Source organism: Stegodyphus dumicola, chromosome 4 (assembly GCF_044657685.1).
Source record: "Stegodyphus dumicola isolate Sdum_Otavi_A_Nest chromosome 4, ASM4465768v1".
Classification (NCBI taxonomy): domain Eukaryota; kingdom Metazoa; phylum Arthropoda; class Arachnida; order Araneae; family Eresidae; genus Stegodyphus; species Stegodyphus dumicola.
Genome location: NC_140771.1, coordinates 58,022,537 through 58,048,785, shown reverse-complemented (window position 1 = coordinate 58,048,785; position 26,249 = coordinate 58,022,537). Strand labels below are relative to the sequence as shown.

The window sequence follows — 26,249 nt, the reverse complement described above, 5'->3', positions numbered from 1 at the left end:
TTTTTTGTTGCGCCACCCACCAAACAATGAGGTTAGACTATTTGTTGGAAGTATATGGCAAAAATACCTAAAAGTACTACTGTATGTTGCGAACAATAATCGCAAAAGCAGACCAAAATGTATTACTTAGAAAGCCACCAGACTCTTGGGTCACGCTCATTTATGTTAAATTCTGAATAACTAATTCCTTAATTGCTTTCATGATTTGCTTTCAGCCAAATTTGTTTTTGATTCGGGAATGACTAAGTACTTCTACATTGTTTTCTGTTATGTATGAAGTCCTATGTATTAGTGAACGCAGAATAGGATTGCAGAATGTTTTATTTTGTCAGTATTTAGGTATATATCCTAGAATAATAAATACAGTGTATTACAAAATGGCTGGAATATATACTATAAATGAAAATCTGTTAAAGATACAAACTCATTGAGAGGTTTGCGATTAATAATCATAAATTTTGTTATCCTTGCTGGGGGGCTGTAAAAAAGCTTTTAAAACGTTTCCCTTTTGGCTACCTTTCTTTTAGACCGTTATTCGTATGTAGAGTCATTAGGTTACATCGATATCGATGCAAAAACATGACAAATGTGCAATGCCCTCTCAGGGATTCGAACGTTGGACCTTTCTATGCCAGCCGGGCGTGATATCCGCTTACACTACGAAGGTACGCGGTAAGGAGGGAGGAAATGTCTTATACAAATATCTGCCATTTTTATGGGTGACAAAAATATTTCGCTCTAATTTACTCCCGAAACTGTCTTTCCTCGTTATTATAGTGAAAATTAAATACTGTCAATCCAACGTGCTTTAACAGATTTAGGGAAAAATAGTATTGTCCCACCACTGGTAACTAAAGAACGCAAAGGCTTACCACCAAGCTATAATTAATTATTTAAAATCCACAACGCGTCATATTGTTTGAAATACTATACAAATATTCCTTTACAAAGCCTTTAAAAACGTAATTTTTGAAAGTGGGCGATATTGCTTAAAAATTCCGAATTTCTTTACATGAACTCAGCAGAAGGAAAATGAAAAAAAGGGGGGGAGAAGCTCAGTTAAAGAGAGAACAATAGCATAAAAGTGCTATTATAAAGGCTTGTGTCTAAAACACGAAAAATAAATAGATTGTAATCTAGGTCAAAGACACTGGAGAGAAGGAAAATTATTTTAGATCATTCGATAATCGAAGTGACCAGAGTGGACAAAGAATTTTAATTCCCTGTGCTTCTGTTCTAACATTAAAGATACTCTGTGATGCCATACAGAAAAGAAATATTTTGTAAAACTTTATTAACAGATTAAATCCAAAATTAATTAGAAATTTCAAAAAATAAATAAATAAATTTTAGCAGTTAATAGTTTACAAAGGATTCACAGAGTTATAAAAGTTAATAAAAACAAATGAAACTACGGGACAAATAAAAATTATGAAGCACAATAATATCCGAGAAAGGCAATCCAGAATTTCATATAGCAACGACTCTGATTTAATTGAAGAAAACCACAAAGGCAGATTTTCCATAGATCTTTTTATTATGAAACACAAATTTTGTATCGCTTTTATCCATTATCCTATTACAAAAAGATTTGATACATCATCTGACTTAAATTCAAGCCACTAAGAATGTGAGCATTTCAATAAAAATATAACCTTATTGTCAACCATCTCAGAAGTAATTACTTTTAGACGGAAACCATCTAACGGGATTCTTAGTAGACAAGAAGTTGAGTAACTCTAAGGACCACCTGCGTTTGGAGGCGAAGGGTTTGGAGAGATGCGGGAAACACCATACGGCGGCAACGGAAGTCCGGAAACTTCCGGTGCGTGCATTCCTTCATTTCGCGAATGGCGATGGTTTCCCGTCAAGATCGGAAGGGCCTGGATTCGATTGTTAAGTCAGTCCCTCCGCCCCTAATAGTATATTTGAAAGAGAGGTGAATAAAGGGAAACTAAAAACACAAGAGAGTTGATTATATTGGTTAACGGATGGTTAACGCTGACGGGCATTCTCGTACGTCCTTCTCCGTAACAATATGAAGAATATTTCCACTTCAAAATAAAATTTATTAACCATAGATCGATGGTTTATTTAGATCTTCGTCCACCGATACTGCTGCAATTTATGAACGTGGTGAAGTACTTTGAGTTATTGATAGTGACGAAGAGGAAAGAAAGATTTACAAATTCGATCTCTCAGATTCTAGTTTAATTCTCCGACTTCGAGACCCGTGTATAGCGTGTTCACCATTTATCTTGAATATGTATGAGAAATGGTCTCATTGCGTCGGCAGAAACTGCCTTTCGAGAATATATACAGGGTGCGGCAGCGTTCATAGTAGGATATAAAAAACACACCATAAGGTAGTAACTGTAATTTATTTATTATCTTTTTATGTCAATTCATAGTTAAAGGTATGCCATTTACTAATGTGTAAGTCATTGTCCATTGCGTGGATTACGTTTTGAATATGATGCCCCCTCTGCACAACACATTCATCTAGGCGGCGCTGGAAGCTTGATATAACTCGGCGTAACGCATTCCCTAGGACATTGCCGACGGCGCATTTCTGGTGCGATCCTTCAACTCAGGAATGGTGGCACAACGTGTTCGGAAAACTTCTTGCTTCAGGTGGGCCCAAAGGAAAAAGTCTGCACACGAAAGATCGGGCGAGCTAGGTGGCCAGGAAATGTCACCAAAACGGGAAATTACCTGGAAATGTCTGTCGCAATGATCCGTCCATCTGGAACTTTCTCATGACGTCCCAAGTTGAAATTCTGCCGAAATAGACGCTGGGTAGCAATAACGGAGTAGTTATTCTTGAAATAACTTTCAACAGCAAAGGCACAATGCTGTGCACTCCACCAATCCTTATCACTGTGACACTCGAAATGGCAGCTCATTAGTACACGAATGCGGCACGAGCTGGCGCGCATTCATGCAGTACGTCATTGTACTACGCAAGTCAAATTACGCTATGAACGCTGCCGCACCCTGTATATATATATATATATATGTGAGAAAAATAAAGAATATATAAAACATTAAATTAGCTACGTAAATTAATTTCCTTTCTGTATACTAAAAATAGTAGCTTCTATTTGCACTGCGTCATTTTCAGAAAAATCTAATTCTGATGATGTAAATGGAACTGAAACTCGAAATTTAAACAATCACAGATTAATTGTACTTTGTGCACCTATCTTGTATAAATAGCTAATAGTCGCATAGTCTCTCTCTTTCGCCTCTTCGCATGCGTGCTGACCGCTTGTCGCTCAGCCTCTGCTAGCTATTCGCCATTACTTAAAATGTAATTGCATATCTAAAATTAAGGGGCGCGTTTAGCATCCTTAATCTTCTACAGTTAAACATTAAGAAATTCGTTATTCAAGATTAAATAATGTTTAATTATCAAGCTGGTCGTGCTTCTAAAATTTCATCCGATCATCCACTATAATATAATGTCCAGTTATCTACGCAGCAGTTTTTCCGGCCATGACCAAACGTGAATTGTTTTCATCTTTCGCTAAAAGTGCAATTATTACAGAAGACTTATTATCAGATATATATATATATATATATAAACTTAAATCCTCTAAATGAATTAATAAATTGGAATAAAAGCAAGTCTATTCCTCTATAATATAATAGTTGCAACCGTGTATAAAAGGTTTAACACAATATCAAAACTAATCCAATTAAAGAGAGAATTCATAGTAGAACAATCTCGAGAAGTAAAAATGCAAAAGAGAAAATATACAAAATTATACAAATAAAAATTGATCTTCTTTTATTGAAATTCCAATTCAGAATTCATGAGGGGAAAAGGAATTAAAGCTTCATAAAAGTCGATTAATATGTTTCGTTCTCCTGTTCCATTTCAGATCAAAAAGATTTCATCAAATTTTCATCAAAAATGTGTAGGGAAAATTCTGGTATATTTGAGATTCGAGTTTTCGTTTTTATATGGGGAGAATCAGGATATACCAAGAGAACGAAACATATTAAACGACTTTTATGAAGCTTTAATTCATTTTCCCTGATGAGTTCTGAATTGGAGTTTCAATAAAAGAAGATTAATTTTTATTTGTATAAGTTTGTATATTTTCCCTTTCGCATTTTTATTTTTCGATATTGTTCTACTATGAATTCTCTCTTTAACTGGATTAGTTTTGATATTGTGTAATAAACCTCTTAGGCACGGTTGCAATCATTATATTACAGAGGAATTGCCTTGCTTTTATTCCAATTTACTAATTAATTTAGAGGCTTTAAGTTTATTCTACTTCAATCCCGCAGCTATAGCGCAGGACGGGTTTAAAAAAGAAAATTTATTCTAATTTTTTAATTCAAACGTTTAGCCTTTTTATATATTCTGTTTATACATTCTGTCTGTGTGTGTGTGTAGTATAGTAGTAGTTTGTAAACGTTTTGTGAATTTTGTACCTGTGATTAGAGGTAAAGTCACAACTTTTTCCAACTAGGGCGATCCGTTTGCCGTCCCTCGATGCATGCCAAAAAATCTATAAAATGTTAAAATGATATATAGGGAAGTACATAAAAGTTTTGTGGTCATTTCTAAAACAAAACTTTAAATATGACATTATAAAGCACCATTTTGCTTGCTTTTCCGTTGCCAAAATCGTTGAGGACATTACAAAAACTTTTTTTATCACTCTAATTGCTCTTAAGAACACGGTATTCATTTTTAGGTCAGAGACTGTCTTAATCGATTTGTCTTTAGAAAAATTGTTCTCATGACAAATAGCCCTTACAACTGTGAGGAAAATTCACAGAAATGTTACAATGTCTGGAACCGTGTTCCGGAGAGTGCATTTTAGAATAAACTGCAAAAGTTAAAAGAACTTTTATTTTGTCTTCCGAAGCAATAACCGATATAAAATTCTGAAGTATTTCATTCTCAATGAGGAACACTTATTTATAACACCGTAAATATAATTTAATTGACAATCATACGAAAGCGTCCATGGAATAAGGAAGCCATAGGAAAAATCTGAAGCTGTTGAAATCTTTTGGTAATTTCTTTGAATACTCTGTTTCGATGTACAAACAATCCACTCCTTAATTTAATTTTGTATCTTAATTTTGCCTCTCGAGATTCTTCACCTTTTTCACGACCGAGTGGATAAGATGACTGAATAATTGAATACTCGTAGTTAGACTTAGGGTCAAATATCAAAGAACTTACTGGCTGCGTAAGTTTCTTCACGGTTTACGTTATGTGTAACATAGGGTAGATAACGCGTACATTAGTCGAATACGAAGCTGTATCTGACAGCAGGGGATTAGTTCATGGCAGTATCTTGTGGTTTTCTCCCATGAAGGCATCTCTTCTCTTAGGTCGGTAGTCCTTACATGTTTTGCTATGATTCAAATAAATCAAAACCAACCAACTTGAGAGATGTCGCAAACTAAAATTCATAGAGTGAATTAGTTCAAAAGTTTAGACTGATTTTTTTTTTATAATGAGAAATATGATATTTTCTCATTATCTACATCAACACGAAAAGTCTCCAAATCATCGGCGACTTTATAAATTGGAATATATATATATATATATATATATATTTGTTTGACTAACTTTACCGCTCATAGGTATTGATCAATTTTTATTATTTATTTTATTATTTGATCAATTTTTATTATTATTTTTATTATTTTTATTTATTTTCTCTTTTGCATTTTTACTTCTCGAGATTGTTTGACTAACTTTACCGCTCATAGGTATAGTTCAATGATGTTTAGATACTAAATAGCGTATACTAAATCCACATGCACTCAAACATGTGTAAGATACGTGCATGTGCAAGTTAGCTATTGTTGCTCAAAAATAACCCCAAAATTGGCAATTTTAGTGACTATGGAAACCGGAAGTGCGGATAATCAGAAAGTAACAGAAATAATTTTTACTTCTACTTTCAATATCATACTCGATAAATAATTATCGCCCGTAATGATAAGCACACCTAATTAGCACTAAGAAGATCCACGATTTGAATCCAGGCGAGACATAGTCGAGTTTTCACGCTTCTTGTTCAGAAGAATGAAATACTATAACTTTTGTTAAACTGAAATTACAAAGTTTTGAATTGGTAAAGTGTTAGTATATCAACAAGCTTTGCTGAAATACGTAAAATACCGGGTAGGGGAAGAAATCATTTATTAAACGAGTAGTATTGTTTTTTTAATTATTTGTATTGATTTAAAAGTGAAAATACTAAAATTCGAAAACTTTGTATCTTATTAAAAATCTTACAAAATATATATATTTCTCTTCATCATTTAAATAATCATAATTCTTACATTTGCTCTCTGTTAAAAAAACAAATCTGTACAGTGTAAATAAAACTAAAAATAGAGACATACAGGCAACCGCAATCCTTATGTTCCTGCATAATTTTGTCCCAACAATTCGGCTTCATTTTTGGTGTAGACGATAATGTAAGAGAGTACGACAGAAATTCTGAATAAATCTTTTTATATCTTTAAAAGTATATTTTTATTCTGCTAAAACTACTATTTATTAATTATATGTATATATATATATTATCTTATACATTATTAAGCCTTAAAAGTTAATGAGACTTGTTGCCATCGAAACTTATCAAAATATTGTTAAGAAATACGCGTTGTTTTTAAATGGCTCACATTTATAAAGAAAAACAATGTCGGAATATATATAATATTAAAAGTCTCATGTGTGAAGTAGAAACAATTACCTATTTTCCCTAGATGTAATTTTATTCGCCATTTCTTAATGACTGGTAAAGAAATGAACTTAATACGTACTCTATAAAAATAGAAAAATTAAGGAAAATTAAAGTGTTCAAATTTATTTTTCAGTTCTATAATCACAAACTTTACAATATGTGCATGTAATATCATTTTAGCGAAATAACTTAAAAGTTTGATTTTCAGCTGCACATTTGCGTGCTAATATATGCTCGAATATAATTATTATGTTAATGATTACGTATCTCAAAAAGGCAGAGTAATGGAAGATACCTATTTGTTAGAGACGGTTGATACATACTTCATAGCTTCGATGAATAGAATACATTAGTAATTCGTATATTAAAAATTATGCTCACTTCTACGTAGCAATACTTGTACTAAAATTTAGTCATATAGCACATTTAATTACATGGGTAATTACATATTTATTAGGCACCTTTATTGTGGAAGTATTTTTACATGGTACACTGAAACTTTTCTTTTTGAAAGAACTGACTGCATAACAATGCTAACGGTGAATGAGGTAGAAAATTTTGGGGCTATTTAGATAATCGACAGAAAATCGGAATTCTGCACTAATGTAAAGAGACCTCTGGAGGCGGCTCCGTCTTTTTTTTTTTTTTTTTTTTTTTTTTTTTTTTTTTTTCCGGTTGACAATTTTGCTGCCGGTCACAGTTTCCGATTCACTCCTGTGAATGGACAATCCTCTCTCCAGGAATCGTAAATCTTGAACAGTGTTTCTTGAAAAGTAACCATGCGACAGCCGGGGCCTATTTTTCAGCCCAGCGTTTTTCTAGTTGTCACTTTAGTACTGGAATTAACAAAAGGACGCTGAAGAGTCCTCCATAATGGAGACGTCAGGAAAAGCTTCTCCCACTACGGCGGACACTTCACAGGAACTGTGACAAAAAACAAACAGCAGGGAGTACGACGTGAGGAAGCTTGTTTATGGAGAATGATCGTTTCGTAGCAGTTCTGACATTCTTCTTGTGGCCACCATGAGAAGATACCACAATGCCGCCTGTCCAGTTTCGGGTCTTTACGCTGGCATTCCTTACCCGGAGCTGTTCATCACTGTCGCGTCATTTTGTGAAGCTCAGGAATTTCGAACTATGCGGTCCAACAACGCTCCTTTAGATAATGTGCAAATATAGCAGGTGAGAAAGTGAACTCAAATTCTTTTCTTTCTTTCCCCAAATGTGAAGCCAACAGGTTTTGTTTGCAGTATCACCCCGTATCCGCAGGTAGTACATTTCAAGAATAAACGCAGATAGTTCCGAATATGATATTCGTGTAACACACACAAACGCAGTGAAATTTCTGTGATAAATAACGTATAGCAAATTAAATAATAATTATAATACTGTAAATATATTATATACTTTTCCTGTTTTTCTAGGGCACACGAAAATACTGATTCTAATATTTTAGCCTAGTCCTGAAAAGAAAAGTGAACAGTGAAAGAATACTCTACCTTAACTGCACTGCATAGTTTCAACTATACAGCACAGTTTCGACTATACAGTATATTTTAGAGTGTCAGAGAATGATGGAATAAAAAGTATCAAGCCTTCTAAAAGACTTCAGGAATACATATTAAAAAGAAACTCGGCTTAAACTAATCGATTTCATTAAACTTTAATATTTTAAAGTATTTACGCGATTTAAAAATATTATCACTAACTTAAATTAGGATATCAGAATATTTTATTAAAACAATTTAATAAAATTATTACATATTGATATATGAGGAAAGAAACCCTAAATTTTTATAGGCAATTTTAAATTAGGGAATGTTTGAAAACGCTTCACAGTAGCACAGGTTCTACGAAATCTTATTTAAATATCACTTATTTAAGTCGAAGTTTTGAAATCAAGAATAGATATAGTGACAAAATCATCAGACGAAAACAAACATTTGCGTGGAATATCATCTGCACTCCAGCTAGGAATATCAAACATATGTTTTATTTGGCTAAAATAAGGGATAAAAGCGTTGCAGGAGAAGTCTGAAATATTTCCGATATCGATATTTTGACGAAAGCTTATAAATGGATCGCGTTTCATAAAGCGCAACGAACCTTACGAACTGTACCCATACAAGACATTATATGAGACGGAAAATTTTTAGAGATATACATCAAGATGGTGGAGTGAGTTGAGACAGAAAGAGCTTAATACAACGTTCCTTAAGATTTCAAAATCTTTTCCGCTGTTTCAGCTTGTAATTTTGTACTCATAAATTCGGAAAGGTCTTATTTATAAACCTGAATAGCATTACCTTGACTTCAGACAAATGAAATTCTCATTGCAGTTTCTTAACACGTTCTGTGTTAAATTTTCACCTTTATGTATTACGCTGACTAAGGATCTCTAGCCTCCTCGTCTTCTTCCAGAGCTAATGTTTTTGTTGTAACTTCCAAAGGAATGCATGATAAGCTTGGTTTCTCGTCTGAGCTATTAGCCATGGTCTGTGTATCTCATTCAGTCTTTAATTGTGTACCTTTTAAAAAGAAAATCGGAATTTAGATCATTTAACCGTACAGCAAATGATTTTAATGTCCGCATCGAGACACTTTAAACAACACATCATGTCCCGGCGCCTTTTGTTGCCGGCGGTTGACCGCGGGGTAACTTCATGATCTATTCGAAGGGCGTCATTAGCTCCCTAATGGAGAGAGAGAGAGCGTAATGAGCTCACAAAGAGTCAGCGACGCGTGGCAATTAGAGAGTTGGACGTCACCATCTATGGTCCAGCTGCTGCGCGGCGACAGATGGGAAGGAAGTGTCTTGGAACCGAGCCGTGAAGATAGACGGACTCAATTGATCCTACCACTAGGGAGGACCCAAGCATTTCTTGATTGAGATTTGACCATCAGGAATTACACTTTAAACCACTATCTTCTAAGAAATCTCATAATTAACTACTAGCAGTCAAAAGATAGTCTACGAGTTTCGATTTACGAAACTATTTTACGAAAAATCGAAACTAGTACCTTCTTTTGGGTAAACGTAGCTAATTCGAAGCAGATTTTCTGTTTTACGAAGAAAATTAAAAAGCAAAAGTATTCAGCATTTGTTTTGTAAAATTACTCCAGAAAATATTAATTATGATAGCGATATGGGCTTAAAACAGTATTCACAAGATTTTTGATTACTTGCAATTATTTAGTAGGGGGTCTTAGAAACCAAGCATACTCCTTTTCTTTAAGCCTTTCATATCGGTCAGGCATGAGAAATTTCGACTTCCGACATTGAATCGGCCGGTTTCTGAAAACGAAATTATAGACAAAGTATTTTTTGGAAGCAGGAGACATGAAAAATGAGCAATGCCCTCGCCGGGACTCGAACCACGGACCTCTCGAATTCGCGTCGAGCGTGCTGACCAGTACACCACGAAGGCATGCTAAGAAGGCCGAAGAAATACCTTATACACAACTCATTTTTATAATCCAGATTTAAGAAGACAAATGCATGCGTCTAAAAATTAAAAATTATCACAAGTGTTTGAATTGATGGCCATTCCGATTTAGGTATAACGCAGACCAATGAGATTGTAAAAACTAGGAATGAATTTTGTTTCGTATCTGGCAGTATTCTCTTTGGATGACTGCTTTTGATGTATTGTTTGTTGCTGCGTTTGTCTTATAAATCTAATGCCCGATGCTTCTCGTTAAAAGTAGTGGAGTAACATTGTTTGTAATTTAGGCGGAAAGTGTTCAGCGGTCCTTCATTGCCCAAACAATCTGTTCAGAAGATTTTCATCGACATAAGTCCTTACATCTCGATGACAGTGGGAAAGTGTTAAATCTTACTGGAAATAACGTTAGATAGTTGTTGGAAACAGAAGTGAAATACATATATGTATGACACACCGTGAGATGCCCTGTATTTGACACAAGTTATAAACCCAAATTATTATTTTGCAGGAAAGGTTAAGTTTCTTTTCCTGTTTAAAATAATTCGTTTTCCATGCAAATTATTCTTCGCCCAGTCCACTAGTTCTCAGAAAAATCGCTGTTGGTAACAAATCTAAAGGAATAAACTCTTTATCCTTCTATGGCACCTGTTCGACAGTTGTTTACAGCCATAACTTCCTGCTCATTGGATTACATCGCCCGTGACGCCCTCTCGAAAAGACCCTTTGTACGGCATACTTCAAACGAAAAATTTCCGCCATGACCCAAGAGGGAAACCAACCATCCATTCTAAACGAGTGGAAACTTGAATAATAATAACCGTGCACAAAATTGCTCGATTTATTTTTAGGTGCCAGGTAGGGATATGAGCAGAAATGCCAACTCACCCTAACTTAGTCCTGTTTGCTCATGAGGTGACTTCATAATTATTAGTTAGGTCCCCAGCAAAGACAACAAAAGAATATTCAATATATAAACACGAGGGATGTACATTTAATTCCAGTGCACATTTAAAGAAATAATTTGATATCTAAATAATTCGTTTTTCTTTCAAAAACTCAGTTGTTCAACCATTTTCAGCATAACTATTACTAATGTCGATGCATTTCTTTCGATAACGGATCCGTTGTTCATAATGCTCATCTAAATGATTTCATGTTCTGGATTCTTGGCAAGTCGTCTGGTTCAGACTCAGCATGTTGCCCCCCCCCCATTTATGACCTGCTGATTTCTAGCTTTTTCTGAAAATTAATACTTATTGCATAAGGAAAATCTGCCACGATCGCGCATGATCTAGCAGGAACGACTAGAGGATAAACTAGAGAGGAGAGAGAGGTAAAGAAATTTTTGGGAGTACTATGAAGAGAGAATTTAACTTCTGATTAAAAGCATACATTAAAACTGACAGGAATTAAACTCGTTATCATACTTCTCCCCTTCTTTATACGCTCCCTAGGTGTAGCATTTAACACATTCACAACAAACTGGAGGATGAGTGATTCGCTTTCAGGCAAGAGTGCAGTTGGTTTTTACAAGTTTCCCGCTTTAGAAAACTTAATAATCTTTACATTAGCCCCCGAATTAAAAATGTACCCTACTGAAGTTCTGATCATCCGACGATAAATAGTCACCACTGCTGATTTTTCCGCTGTTTAATGTCTGTTCTCAGTCTTCCTTTAAGTGGGCAGATGTAAGGAATTATGGTATTTCTAATGTGTGTTCCTTTTGGCAGTAGTATATCCAGCCAGCAACTGGAAGATCGACTGTTCGATTCTCGGCGAAAGCGCCTTTCTGTTTTTGGACTTCTCACTCCAATAGCCTTATAATTTCTATAATGTATGTATCACTTCTGTAGCAAAACTTCATTTTTACATCCTCGTGTGAAGTAAAGGAGAACATTTCGAGTACCGTATTTTAAAAGATATATCCACTTTAAATGTTCCCGAAACCATTTGGATCCCCCCCCCCTGTCGTCTGTAGGTATGGACAAAATAAAAGACTCTTTTTTTCCAAAGCGAATTATAAAATGGATTTAAAATAGATTCAAAAAGGATTTTTCGTGACGTTTGTATACTTACGTACGCATATTTGTATCTCCCATAACTCTTAAACTTGTTGCGCATCTCTCTTTTGTATTGCAATCGGCAGTACCAAACGTCTCCTTTACCTGGGCCCTTTATTTTCGCAACGTTGGTCTCTTAGACATATTTTCCATTTACAGAAGTGTTTCAAATGAAAAAAAATTTCCTGTTTTGGCGATGCCAAGTTAAAAAAAAATTATTTTCGACAAAAAAAAAAAAAAAAAAAAAAACGAAGTGTAACTCTTAATGCTGTTTCCCAATTTTTATTCTTATATTTGGGAACGTTTTATATTTGTCATACAAGAGGGGAAAAATTAAAATAAAATAAAATAAAAAAACCGCAAGAAGTTTGATTTCCATGTGACAAAAATTGGCCGAGATATTTAATTTCCAAATTTATCATTTTTATGTCATTTTCAACTTACCTCGAGGGATTGGTTAATTAAGTTAGAATAATTCGAAGAAATAAGTTTAAATGAAGATGTATATAATTTAATATGCTGTACAAGGAAATCATGTGGTATCCACAGCAATTTTTTTTGTCTTTACAAACGCAATGAAACCTGATAAAAACAGTACGAAATATAGTTTTAGTCTTCTCCTAACGCTTATTCATTATATTCTATAATAATACTTCATCGTTTAATAATGAATAATTGAAAATTAAATAAATTAATTAATAATTAACTAGTACAAAACACGTGAGAATTACCTGTGTAATTGGAAGGATGCCTTTAAGGACTTTCTACTGCGAAAAAAAAAAAAAAAAAAAGGATTTTTATGATAATATCATATATAACAGATAAAACAAACGGAAGGGAATAATTTCCTTTAAAATTTTTCTAAATTTCTTTCTTTTAATCTAATCTAAATTATTCTTAGGGAATTAAATGGATGTTGGACCTATACATGTTAATTTCGAATAGAATAATCATGTATGATTCCTATAAGATTTAAAGAATTCGTCTGCTGATTCTAGCTAATTTTCAAAGAAATCATGCACTCTGTAACCCACATTAACCAGCTTACTTCCTTCTAGGGAGATACCGACAGGCTACCTGTATACAACTTTTTTTAACTTAACAGTAGCTGCATATTTTGGCCTATTTAATAAATAGTTCGTGTGCTTCTGAAGTGAACATTTAGTTAATTTCTGAAATCGAAAGAAACAGATGTCAAGCCGTCGGTTTGTGCATTTCATAATTTGATAATATTCAGAGGAACAAAAATAAAACGTAAAATACTTTTGCAACAGGGCTTCAGTGTACATATAATGCTCTCCGTTTGAAACATTCCTTCCTAAACGAGACAAGGAAGCCACTTGCCTTTGCCCTTTACTTTCTTTAAAACGGTAACTGAAGTGGGTACCTTATGTTCTCTTTTCTCGGAATGGATGCTACACGCTTCAGTGCAGGGGGGGGGGGGAAAGTCACATTTTCAAATGGTAGAGTGTTTTTGTATGCTCTGGATAGCATTTTAAAATACTGACTGAAACTAGCTACCAAACTACTACAGCAAGTTAAAAAGCAGAAGTACGACTGTTCATTCCCAAAACAAAATAACTTCATTACAGAAGCAGAACTCGAAACGTCCACTGTAGTTTTAAACTGCAAACAGTAAATCGAGCGCAACCAATTTTGTCTCGTTTTCGCTTCACAAAATTTCCACTGAATGATTTGCCAGCAGAGTTAGAGACAGTCTTCTCTCTAATCTTTTTTTTTTTTTTGTTGTTGTTGTTGTTTCGTATAAAGAAGTATACTTTTTAATTTAGTAAATAAATGCTAAAATTTTGGATACAGGTAAAAATATATTCATTTTCATTTTGAGCCTTTGATTACGCTGCAATATATGATGATTAAATGATTTATATATCGATATAACGAGAAAAAAAAAAAGATTCCCAAAAAGCAAAGTAAATTTTAGCTGTCAAACCCGGTAACCTTCAGATTTAGCCCCTGCTGAATCACAAAAGACAGTGGAAAATAGAAATCGGGAAGAAATTTAAAATAGGACATAATATATGCAGTGACTCTTCTAAAACGTTTCAGCAAAGTTAATATTTTCTAGCTTTTATTTTCAGCAAAAATATTAACTGTTTTCTTTTGTAGCTTTAAATATGAAGTCTTCTTAGTTTGCTACTGTTATTAATTAAGCAAATCTCACTTAATCGACCGTCTTAATTGTTTAAAGGTGCCCGACATAAAAATGGGAACTTCTTCATGAAATTTACTTCCTTCATGTTAAAAAGGACGCGAATACCTCTGTGAAGGTGTCTGTCTTGACAAAAAGTGGTTGACTTGCGTCAGAGTTCGGAAATCACCTCCTCATCAGAAGAGTACACGGTCTCAAAGAGACCTTTACTCCCATATTTCCCGCAGTTTTCAAGGGTTTCCAGAATGAAAAAATGAATATCCACAGTATAAAAGAATTTTTGGATTAAGGGAAAACGTCCGATGCATACAGGCAAATGGAAAACAAAGAATAATTTTCTGGCCCTAATTCGGGAGAAAATGTAAACTTCCGTTGACTTTCGTAAAGGGATTGACACTTTTACGGCGAAGAATCATTATAAAGACGTCCCATATCACATGTAGTTGACGAGCTGGTTTCATAGTACTCGCACACTGTCTTTAAATACCTTCCTTTATCTTATTTTCTTAGTAATTTTACTTCTTGCAGTATACAGAATGACTTACATTTCGCTTGTTACAATATTAATACTATTTTCTCCACCCCTCGGTACTCTATATTAGTACTATTTTCTCCCGGTATCAGCGTAAACAAATTTTCAGTCCTATATATTACTAACAACACCGCACTGATGACAGTTCTACAAACTAATGGCAGCAGATTCCAAATCTCTAGAATCATGGGAAGTGCCAGATTATAGAACATCGATAAAAGAGGTACAATCCATATAAAGATTAGCAAAAATTATTTAAAAGACAACTAAAACAATGATTTAGGGAAGTAAGAAGCATTTCATGAAGCAAGAAGAAAAGGGAAACATTTCTTAAAAATAAAAAAGGGAATAGCATTTAAAAAATAATTGTACTCTGCTTTAAAAGAGTGCTTAGCTTAAACTGCTTTACAGTCCATAAATTTCTCAATTATTAATTTTTAATAAATGCTCATGTCGCTGAACTTTTCGTCTGCTTGTTATAATATTCTTCGTCAAGATTTTAAGCTGAAGACTGTCTGACAGGCTGAACGGCCAATATAGTGGACAGACGCGAGACAAGTCATGTGGAGAAAGACGCGACACGCGCCAAAGATCATAACGCTCCCGTTGCGTGACAAGCCCCCGCCCCTCTTGCGTGTTCCGTTGACGAAACATCCCCTGTCCCACTGCTACCTTACCCTCACCCTCTTTACACCTTCCTTTCTGGTTAGGAGGTTCCGTTGCCATCCTGGAATATCTATCACCCTTCGCGCAGAATCAGATAGCATTGTTTGAATCAGAGGAACTCAGAATACCGGAGAAGAAAATTTACTCTCTGGTCTTGTACTCAGCAGTGTATAGAGCAACAATTCTAAGTTCGAAGTCATGCAGCTAATGTATAACCATTAAACAATCGGTAGAAACATGAACTAGATAAATACACTTTTATTAATATTTATCGTTTTCATTTTTTAAAGAATAGCTTCTCAAAAACCAAAAATTAAGTTGTTAACAACCCATGCAAGATGAAACCTTACATTTACCTTCTAAATTGCAAAATATCGAACCAGCATATCCTCGTTAACTATGGAATAAATCAGAAAGCACAACCGCGACATAAAAAATTTTGCAGAGCATAAGAACTCGTTGCTTGAAATGAAACCAATACACCAGTTTATCGTTAAAAAGTGTGTATGCAATGCAAGCATAAAAAAGAAATATAAATATTTGCCTATTCCCCCCCCCCAGATATCGTGATATCTTGAAATTTAAATTTGGCTTTTTGAAGTTCACACATTCTATACAAGTGCATATAAATATTCTATCACAAAGTAAATTCGATTTTGATTTTTTTTTTTTTTTTAAATTTTCATGCACGATTTCCGTAATTTGTATTTTTGTATGTAACACCAACAAATACATTTTGGCTGCCATTCAGCACCCCAAAAATAAATAAATAAAATAAATAATTAAAAATTTAAAAAAATTCTTTTTTGTCTTGCACACTGCAAAGGAACTAATAATGGTTTGTTAAATTGTAATCCAATGGTTTTCTCAAAAGTGTGAGATATTTGCGGGCAATCCTGGTTTAGTGCAACCGCTCGTTGTTCAGAAATCTTTCGCGCGAGTTGCACCCGAGATATCAACATATATCTTAATATGCTTTCGAATGTCAAAATACAAACAGACGCATAAACAGAGGGCAAAGCAGATCCCCCCCTCTTCCCAGTAACTACCCCCCAAAAAAATCGGAAGCTCTGGGTCATGTTTCCAGGTGCAACTTGTCGACCATCTGCCAGCATCTACGAGCATTATGTACCGCTCGACGCTTTTTTAAGCAACTCTTTCAGTTTCAGAGGAGGCGCTGAAAAAAATAAATATGCAGAAACGATCGTAGTTCAATAGTCACATAATTTATTTGATGAGTTGGAGTGATTGTCTCTGAAAATGCGCAATATTGAAGAAGAGGATAGCTGTAATTGAAAATTTTAGATTACAAGAATAGTCTGCAGTTATAAGACGAGTTTACATTTAAAATAAATACAGTATATTCTAAAATTTAAAAATAGATTTAAAAAATCGTACAAATATTTTGCTTCATTTTTTAAAAAATAATGTCTATTTTTAACTAATAAAATTAATCGCTATTAATTAATAACATTAAATACCAACTTAAAAATAATTAAATTTTCGAAAGCTCTCTTTGGTTTTGCATATCTTTTTTAAATGTAAAATGGTATAAAAAGAAAATATTATTACTAGTAAAAAGGTTTCATTATGAACCAATAGCAAACATTTTTTTACATTTTTAGCTTGGAGCACCAATTGCGAAGTTTAAAAATATTGACCCAGCATATCTTCGTTAAGTATAGATTAAATTGCAAAACACAACCACGAGGTAAAAATTTTGGCAGAGCTAAGAGGTCGTTGCTTGAAATGAAACCTATGCGGCAATTCATCGCTAAAAAGTATGTATGCGATGCCATATGCAAGCATAAAAAGGAAATATTTGTCTGTTTTTTCCCAAATATCGCGAAATTTGAATAACATTTCATATTAAATATAACTGAAAATTGTAGATTACAAGACAAATTTACATTAAAAAAAAAAAAAAAAAAAAAAAAAAAAAAAAAAAAAACTAACAAGAAATACAATATATTCTAAAATTCAAAAATGTACATATAAGAATTTCGCAAATATTTGGCTTCATTTTTTAAACAAAAGTAACACTTATTTTTTTACCCAATAAAACTAAATCTTTATAATTTAATATGATTAAATACCAACTTAAAAATAATTTCATCTTCCGAAGTTCTCTTTGATTCTGAATTTCATTTTGAAATGCAAAATGGCATAAAAAGAAAAATATTAAATATTTCAATAGTATATTATTGTTAGACTAAAATTAGAAAACATAATTTATGAAAAGGTTTGAAATCCAATGCAAAGTATTGTCACATAACTGTGAGATTTTGTTTTTAATGCAGACCATGATGTAGTACAATTAAATCGGAAGACGTGAAAAGGGGCTATGTAACAAAAGATAAATTTTACAGAAGCCCCTCCCCCAAAAAAAAACTATCTCATTCCTCACAAGAATGTCAGAAAACGTTTAAAAACGCTGAATTACATGGATCCTACTTCTGATATTCTCGTGAAGAATGAGTTTTTTTTTTCGGGGGGCCGGGGGGGGTTCTGTAAAATTTGACTTTTGTCACATAGCCCATTTTGCATCTTCCGTTTCAGTTACATGATGATAAAATTGTCACCTAAGAGTGAAAGTGAATCGCTTAAATTCTTACATTAAAAAAAAAATATTTTGCAGCATTTTAAGAAATTTAGAAATCCAGTAATAGTGTTGTTAGCCCTTTTCCTTAATGTTTGCAAAAATGACCCTCAAATGAGTAAGTAAGCATTTCTGTTTAAATTTTTCAGCTTGCAAGGCCAATAAGGTGCGATTAAACTAGAAATCGGCAATCAATGTTTTTTAGAATGATAGAAAAAACATGGTTTTTAACAATATATCCCACAACACCATTACACATTAAAAAAAAAAAAAAAAAAAAAAAAAAAAAAAAAAAAAAAAAAATGAATATCCCGTCGCAGAAGTTTCCCTTCTATAATATCTAGTTTTGCACCTCCCTTTTCTGTTTGTTAATCGATTATGTTAAAGCACGAAACAGTATCTGCCTAAGATATAGCATGTCTTCGTCGAAAACTTTCGCTTATACTTACACATGGGAAAAGTCAGAGGGAAAATAATAATAATAATAATAATAATAATAAAAACATTAGCTTTTTATATAGCTTAGAAAACTGACTTTACCTGGTTCGAAAAAAATCTAGCAAATTTTCCTTCCCGTGAAATTCTTTTATACGCACCTTATATGAAATAAATCACTAAAATCAAAAATGTTTTATCCCGATCTTCAACTATAAGAAGAAACAAATTTCCGTCTGAAGGTTTGAAGATCTAAGAACTGATCTAGTGCAAACATTCTAATATTTGCTAATATTCTAATATTCTATTATTTGAAAATTGTGGCTGACTGAAGACAGACAGGGCTTTAAACAGCAATATTCAATATTTTCAGAATTTACTTTCTGGTCTGGTAATTCCTGCTTAAATTCCATGATTCGAAAAGTGAAAGTCTGTCTTATGTTTTGGAGCAGGACTACTTTTCGCGTATCTTTTAATGAAGCTTAAAGATACATTTGATTAATTTAATTAATGAAATTAATAAAATTATTAAAAAAAGCTTAACAGTTATAGAAGAAATTAGGAAATAATTGGGAAAAAAAACCTGAAATTCTTGAACATGTTTGATAATGGCTAAAAGTTTTAATCGTCGTCGAATAATCTTGTCACGGAAATCTTAAAATTCTCACAAACGAAAAGTCATAAAATTTGCAAAATTCTTAGCAAAAATTCGCTCCTCGATATAAAGATTCTATCCTCATAATAGTTTAGCCTTATAGTTGCTATAATTTCAGACTACTGAATTAAATACGTTTCTACGTATTTCTTTCTTTACGCCTTTTCTATATGAAACTAATAAAATTACTGCGCATTTGGATATTTTTGCATTTAGTTCGAAAAGTTCTTTCCCAACTGCAAACAGAAGAGTGGCAAGGACATGTAGTTTAGCTTTATCAAAGGGTACCCTTTTACAGGGGGAGGAGAATCTTCTGCGCACATCACCGCAGGTGGTCGAACGCCAGTCGTACGACGACGCGCGCGATATTCACACGCATGCCGCTAAAGCGTCTTAATTTGATAGGAGCCAGCTGTATTACTGCTGCTTGTTCGCAACATGCACACAACAGCTTTCTTTCCCTTCTCCTTTTTTTTATCCATCTTTTTCTTTCTTTCTTTCTTTTTTTTTTTTTTTTAAATTCCTTAACTCACTCTAAAGCTGCCTTTTTTTTTTTCTTTCTCTTCTCCTTCGAATGAGTTTTCGCGTGTCGACTTTAGAATCTCTACGATTTCCGTAAAGATCCTTGACTTTGAAGCCTCGCTAAATAACACGATACGGCACCCGTTAAGTGTTGTCAACATATGGGGATTACGAGCAGGTAACCCCCATATAAAATTGTGGTCACTAAAAAGAATAGGAAAATAATGCGAAACACAGTACATAAATTAAAGTTGCAGTTGAAAACAGTTACATAATACACGCAGGTACATAATAACAAAAATGTGCATTAAAAATAAATGCATTCTACATTTTTAATGATCCATCTCTGCTAACTATAATTAATTCCCGATTTACTAAGGGCGAGTTAACCGTTTTTTATTACAGACGATCAGCTCGAAGCAAAAGTAAAGGAAGGGGAAAGAAAAACGTGTGAATTACAGCAACAGAGAAGCAGATGATGTTATAATGCTTGGGAGTTTTTCTTATCCGCAATACTATACGTTATTAAAATCTCCGTAATCCGAAATACATAAATATTCCAAAACTCAAAAATTTTCTAACCTAAATTTTTATGCGAGTTTCAGCTCGATGAAACTATTCAAGTTCTCTTGCAAATATTGTTCAATTTCATTTATAACTTTATTTCTTCCTTTTAAATGATTAGCCGTTAAGCGGACAGCAGCCTAAAATAGTTGCTCTCTCTTTATATATATATACTGAGAGAGAGACACACACTCGTGTGTAAATATAATGCTTTTAATAAGTGTAGCAAGTATAATTTAATAACACCGGGAATAAAGAACTTCTTTTATTCCTTTTAAATCGTTAATTTGGGGTTTCCTGACCTTTTTCTCGCATCAATCGCTTTCCAAAGAATGGTTTTCTTGATCGACGCCCTTACATTTTTCTCTATAGTACATTACGGGCGGTGGGGGAGCAGTTAGCTTGCATGGTTCTCGGCAAATGTAAAGGGTATGCTTACACACTGATGACGTAATTATCATCTCAGTATAACTTCTCTTATGAATTTCAACGGCCAACAGCGACGAAAGAACACAGGCAGATTTTCATTAGTTTCGCTTCCTTCGTATTTAGTCCAAAGAGTGTTAGCCCAGAAGGACTATTAATTTTGTTTTCACATTTTGCATTGGTTCACCATAAATGTCGGTTCACTTTTCAAACTGCTGTCACCAAATATTAAAGCCCTGTGTTATATTTAAAGAAATTAAATAATGAAGAATCTGCGTAAATGTATGTATCTTTCTCGCATTGTGATAAAACAAGGGTACCTAGAGCCATCCAATTCTGAATAACGTACATCTCCACCCGAATATGGGCATCTGGAAGCCCAAATTGGAATTTGGTGTTTGTTTTAATATCTATTTCATGTTTTGCAGAACTTTAACGAATTTTTAATTAACAAACTCAACGATTTCATAGCGAGCAATATCAACACTGTCGTGCGAAAAAAAAAAAAAAAAAAAAAAATTATCTCCAGTACGCGAGACTGTGTATCGGGAATTCTAAAGATATGAAGATTGAATTTTATGGTTTAAGTGCGAAGAACATGATATTTTATAAATAAAGGTAACCCACAAAACATTAAAAACACGGCTCTCTGGGCGTAATGTACAATCTGAAAGCGTTCAGATTTTATTTTTTAAATTTAGTTTAATTTCATTTATTTATTTATTTTTTGTGTGTGTGTTCCTGAGTTTTATTTTTTTATACTCTTTGCTTAAAAAAATTATTTTTTTTTAAAGAACTGTTATTTATTTTAAAGTATACTTAAAATTTTTTGCGCTTTTTCCGCTTATATTTATTTTCTGTGATTTCCTCCATACTACACGATTTAGCTTTATATCACTAAACAATGAATCATCTGTTTTAATAACAAATTTTTGTAATCAATGAGATCTTGACTATGCAGATCAATTGCCAATACATATCCAGCTATCGACCCTCTTTAAAATTTCATCGGCTCTGAGAGTCTATACCGACCCCACTGGGAACCGCCGGTTTAACTTGTTAATTAATAGAAGACAGATTAAATTTGAAAGAAAAATTAAATATCTTACTTTTAATATTAATATTTATGCGCTTCCCCAAATTGCAATAAACTGCCGTATGGACGATAAAAATATCTTATATCGGGCAATGGCAACACCTTACTTTTAAATCGCGAAGTTTTCGATTAAATATGAAACATAAATATCTTACATTTGACAGAGTGGGCAAAACATTGTGTTTTAATCGCCGAGTTTATTAATTAAGAACTCATTAAATATGAAATGTATTAAAATAAAATAAAAAAAGGATCAAAAACAAATTTCAAATTCAAAACTCCAGCGTTGAAATACGCATGTTCAAATGCCAGACTACGTGTAGTCAAAATGTGTTTACTTCAGCTGCCGCCGTTTACCCTCTATGTCAGGCAATTATGAACGGATTTCTCATTATTTAACAATGCAGACGTTTGCTCTTTCCTTATTTACAGTGTGTTTTTAACCACCCGCAGATTAGTCGTGGTTTTGAGTTAACCGTGACCGTTGTCCCGGTAGATAGGAAATTGATCATATGCTTTTCAGCCCACAAAAAATGCTTTTTCAGCCCCCTCCCCGAAAAAAAAAAAAAAAAAAAAATATGAAAACGCTAACTTACTGAAAACTTAGGACGACCTTTGAAATGAAAATTGACTGAATTTTGAAAGGACCAAACATTGTTCCTTGTAGATTTCAGAGGAGAAGCTCTGGATAAGCAAAAAATTGCAGCTCTTGGAAAAAGTATGTCATAAGGTTCAAAATGTCCAGTAGCAGAACTAAGTATATAATAATGTGTTCAAAATGTTCTATTCTGTTAAACTTTGTGTGAGGGGGTGCCAAACGTTGGGTGCGGTCTGTAAAAATTTATTACCTACGCGAAGGTTGATCGTCGACTCCAAAATGGCGGCGTAAGAAACTTCTAAAAGATGCTGTCTTGTGTAAAAGCTTAAAACGCGAAAGCAGTACTGGCTCAAAGTTGAGGAAAAGGAAAAATACAGGTTATAAAAGATAAAAGTCTTCACGTAATCACTTTGGCACCGTCGCACACAATGTTTAACAGGATAGGACATTTTGAACACACGTTAAATTATATAGTTCTGATCGCATACTTTTTCTAAGAACTAGAAATTTTTTACTTCTCCAGAACTTCTCCTTTGAATTCTACAAGGAACACAGTATATTCGACGATATTCTGGTCTTGGAATAAATTAATACAACGCTAATTTACGTACTTTTTCCGACATACACATTTAATTACACGACAGATTTACAATCTCTTCATTATCAGTACGTTCCAATGCTTTTTGTTTTATTTTAATAATTAACGTGCTCCGTTTTTGTTTGCTACAGATAATCACTTTATTTTAAAATAAATAAATAGAAGTTAAAATTATATATATATAAGTTATCAAAGCCAAAATATATATTCCAAAATGACATAACAACTGCTAACTGAAGCGTATTTCAAAAGTTTTCAAAAGTATGTGATTAATCCTGTTAATATATTAAAGAAACGTGTTATTTCTGTTTCTACGCCAATTTTGTATCCTAGAAAAATAGAAACTGTTAACATTTCAATTGTGCGAAATAGTTGTTGGAAGTCTCGAACGCAAGCGACCTTATGAAAAAGTTCACAGTCATGTTTTGAAATAATGAATATATATTGCTGCTATTTCACTTCCAGAATACATTTGTGAAGTCTTTGTGTACTGAATAACCGTGGATGTCTATACGTGCCAATAATTTATGATGGAATGGTATTATAGCTATCCCTACTTTTTACGTCATTTGACAGTGCTTTTCTCAATAATTCGTTTTAAATTTTATGTTCTACAGCTTGAATTTCTGAGGACTAATTCTTAACCTGTAGGGTTATCGTAACTGTTTAGCTTGATGTGTTGAGATATTAAATTAGAATCTAAGCAAAAGGATAAGACTGCAATTTTTAAAAATATATTTCAGGATTATTTATTTTTTCTTAAATTATTATGCGTTGGGAGAAGTCTGTTATTTCCAGGTAATATACACCTTGTAGTTGCTGTCACAGCGAGAAACGTAAGACATCTAGCTTACCTTCCAAGTTTTTAACCATTAATGTTACTGATTAACAAACTGAGCTACTTAAAAGTAATACAGTGCTTTTTAATAATTACAGTTTTTCTAATAATATATCTATTCGACACATTTTAAAATATATTTTATTTATAATGTATCTTATACATAATTTTATGAACATTTGTAATTTTGTTATGATTAATAGAAGACGAATCTAATCCCTTGTGTTACATAACTGATGCACAACCACTTCTATTTTTCATTTGTATATTTTAAATAATTTAATAGTATTTTATTTTTTGAAAATTTAAAGCTGAATTGTTTTTTGAAATATTTATATTGCAATCCGAAGGTTTCAGATTTCATTTATTTGACTTTATTTTTTTTATAAATATTTAATATTAAATTCTTCTTTGAGGGACTAGACTGTAATGCTAAGTTTACAGTTTGAGATTTATTTTAAATTTTATTTCAGTTTCTGTGAAACCATTTATGAAGTTTCGGTAACCCGCCCACTTCCTCCTGTCCTGTCTAATGTACGCCGTGGTGACGTATTGCCGATGTGGACCCTAACAATGCCAGCCCTTATGATCTGTTCATCCTACGTAGTGTCGATCGTATCCTGGTGATGTGTAAAGAAGAATATGTGTTCTAAAAACTAATTATAAAGGAATAAATTTATGGGTTATATCTACAGCCTCGTCTGCTAAGCGTTTTTTCTTCTTCATTATTATGCATCATACGTATCTATGCAGCTCTATCATTCCATATCCGCAGTAGAGAATCTCAAGTTACCTATAGAATTTATTATAGATATGTGTGCTTGTAACTAGTGTGAAAGTATGCAGGTATCGATTCTTCGCTGTGTCGATGCTATCTCCGTGGCGACTGCTGTCATCCTTCGATTCCAAAGCGTTCGAGTGTTCGCTGGCGCGTCGGAGCGTCTTTTCCTCTTGCCAAGAGTCGTCAGGTGGACAGCGCGCGGACGTGGGGCTTCTTCGGTCATCGATCGGGGAAAAGGAAGCCCCTCACAGACGAGAGGAGGAGGTTCGGATTACGGCATCACGTCGAAAAATGATGCGTCGCCGTCATCCGGGAGAGGAAAGTCGTGTGTTTGTTCAACTCGGCAGCAAAGCCATCAAAAGTCGGGCACTAAATTCTCTTTGGAAACGATTTTCAGTGTCTCCTATTTTGCTGAACAAACATAACTCATGAAGCAAAATTAACTTTCCTCATAGAAACTGATGAAATAATTAAATTGATTATATTAAGTAATTAACTTTCATTAAATGAAAACCCAAATGATACGGCGTTAAAACGTTAGAAACATTTTTTATTAATTGAAAATCTGCACAGCAAAGAAGCATGGAAATTACATAAAGAGGGGAATGAACCCTAGAATAAACATTTTTTTTTTTTTTAATCTTCTGCAAACTAAATATTTTTTAGTCTTATTTTACAATGTTTCAAATGATTAGAAAAATCAGTCACGTATTATAAACTAATTTTTTTTAATAATTCCTATTACAAAGTAATTAATAATAATTAAAAGAAATAATTAAAAAAATATATTTAAATTGTTAACAAGTACATTTGTTTTCCGTTGAGTTTTTAAACACAGTAGTAACATATATACGAAAGAGTTTACGTCATGTCGAATGACAACACTGGCTATTTGCTGGCTGCACAGAAGACAAGGAAGGAATACTACGTCTCGTACAATGGGAGCTCTTACCAAGCGGTGTGAATGAAGCCGCATAATAGAGTAGCGTAACCTAACGCAATGCCAATTAAAGATTCAGCTGAAGATGGTTCTAATGTCAGTGTAGATAATTAACAATAGTTGCATTAAAGAGTTAGGTTATATTAAATACTTTAAGGCTATCTACTGAACAACAAGGTATTATTCCCTTAGCAAATGTTTTAAGAGATACGAAAACTTAAATATAATAATACACACAACTTGGAAAACAATCATTATTTTGAAAATAACTATAGACTTCAAATACTTTTTTCCGTAATTGTTACTAGAATCATTAAACCTTGTTTAATTTACATTTTATAAAAGGTGATCTGAACCCAGTGGTAATATGGAGTGTTTGCATAAATGCATAAATGCCACTTACATATTAATTCATAGTCAATTAGCATGAAAATTTAAAAAACAAAAATAGTATTGATTTCCGAACTGATAAACATGCTTGTTAAACAATATAATATTAGCTTGTGCCGTAAAATAGTACAAGGAAAAACTTCGATAGCATTTAAATACCGTTTTCTGTGAATGTGAATTGCCTCTTTGTTTGTTATTT

The 26,249-nt window shown here is 33.4% G+C and overlaps 1 protein-coding gene and 1 non-coding gene across 6 annotated transcripts in view; both read right to left on the bottom strand.

Moving 5' to 3' along the window:
* Nucleotides 1-26,249, bottom strand: part of LOC118182390 (protein spitz-like) — a 140,244-nt gene that overhangs the window by 40,436 nt on the left and 73,559 nt on the right. The window lies entirely within an intron of this gene.
* Nucleotides 10,090-10,162, bottom strand: TRNAS-CGA (transfer RNA serine (anticodon CGA)). Its single transcript has one exon. It is a non-coding gene; the product is annotated as a tRNA-Ser (tRNA).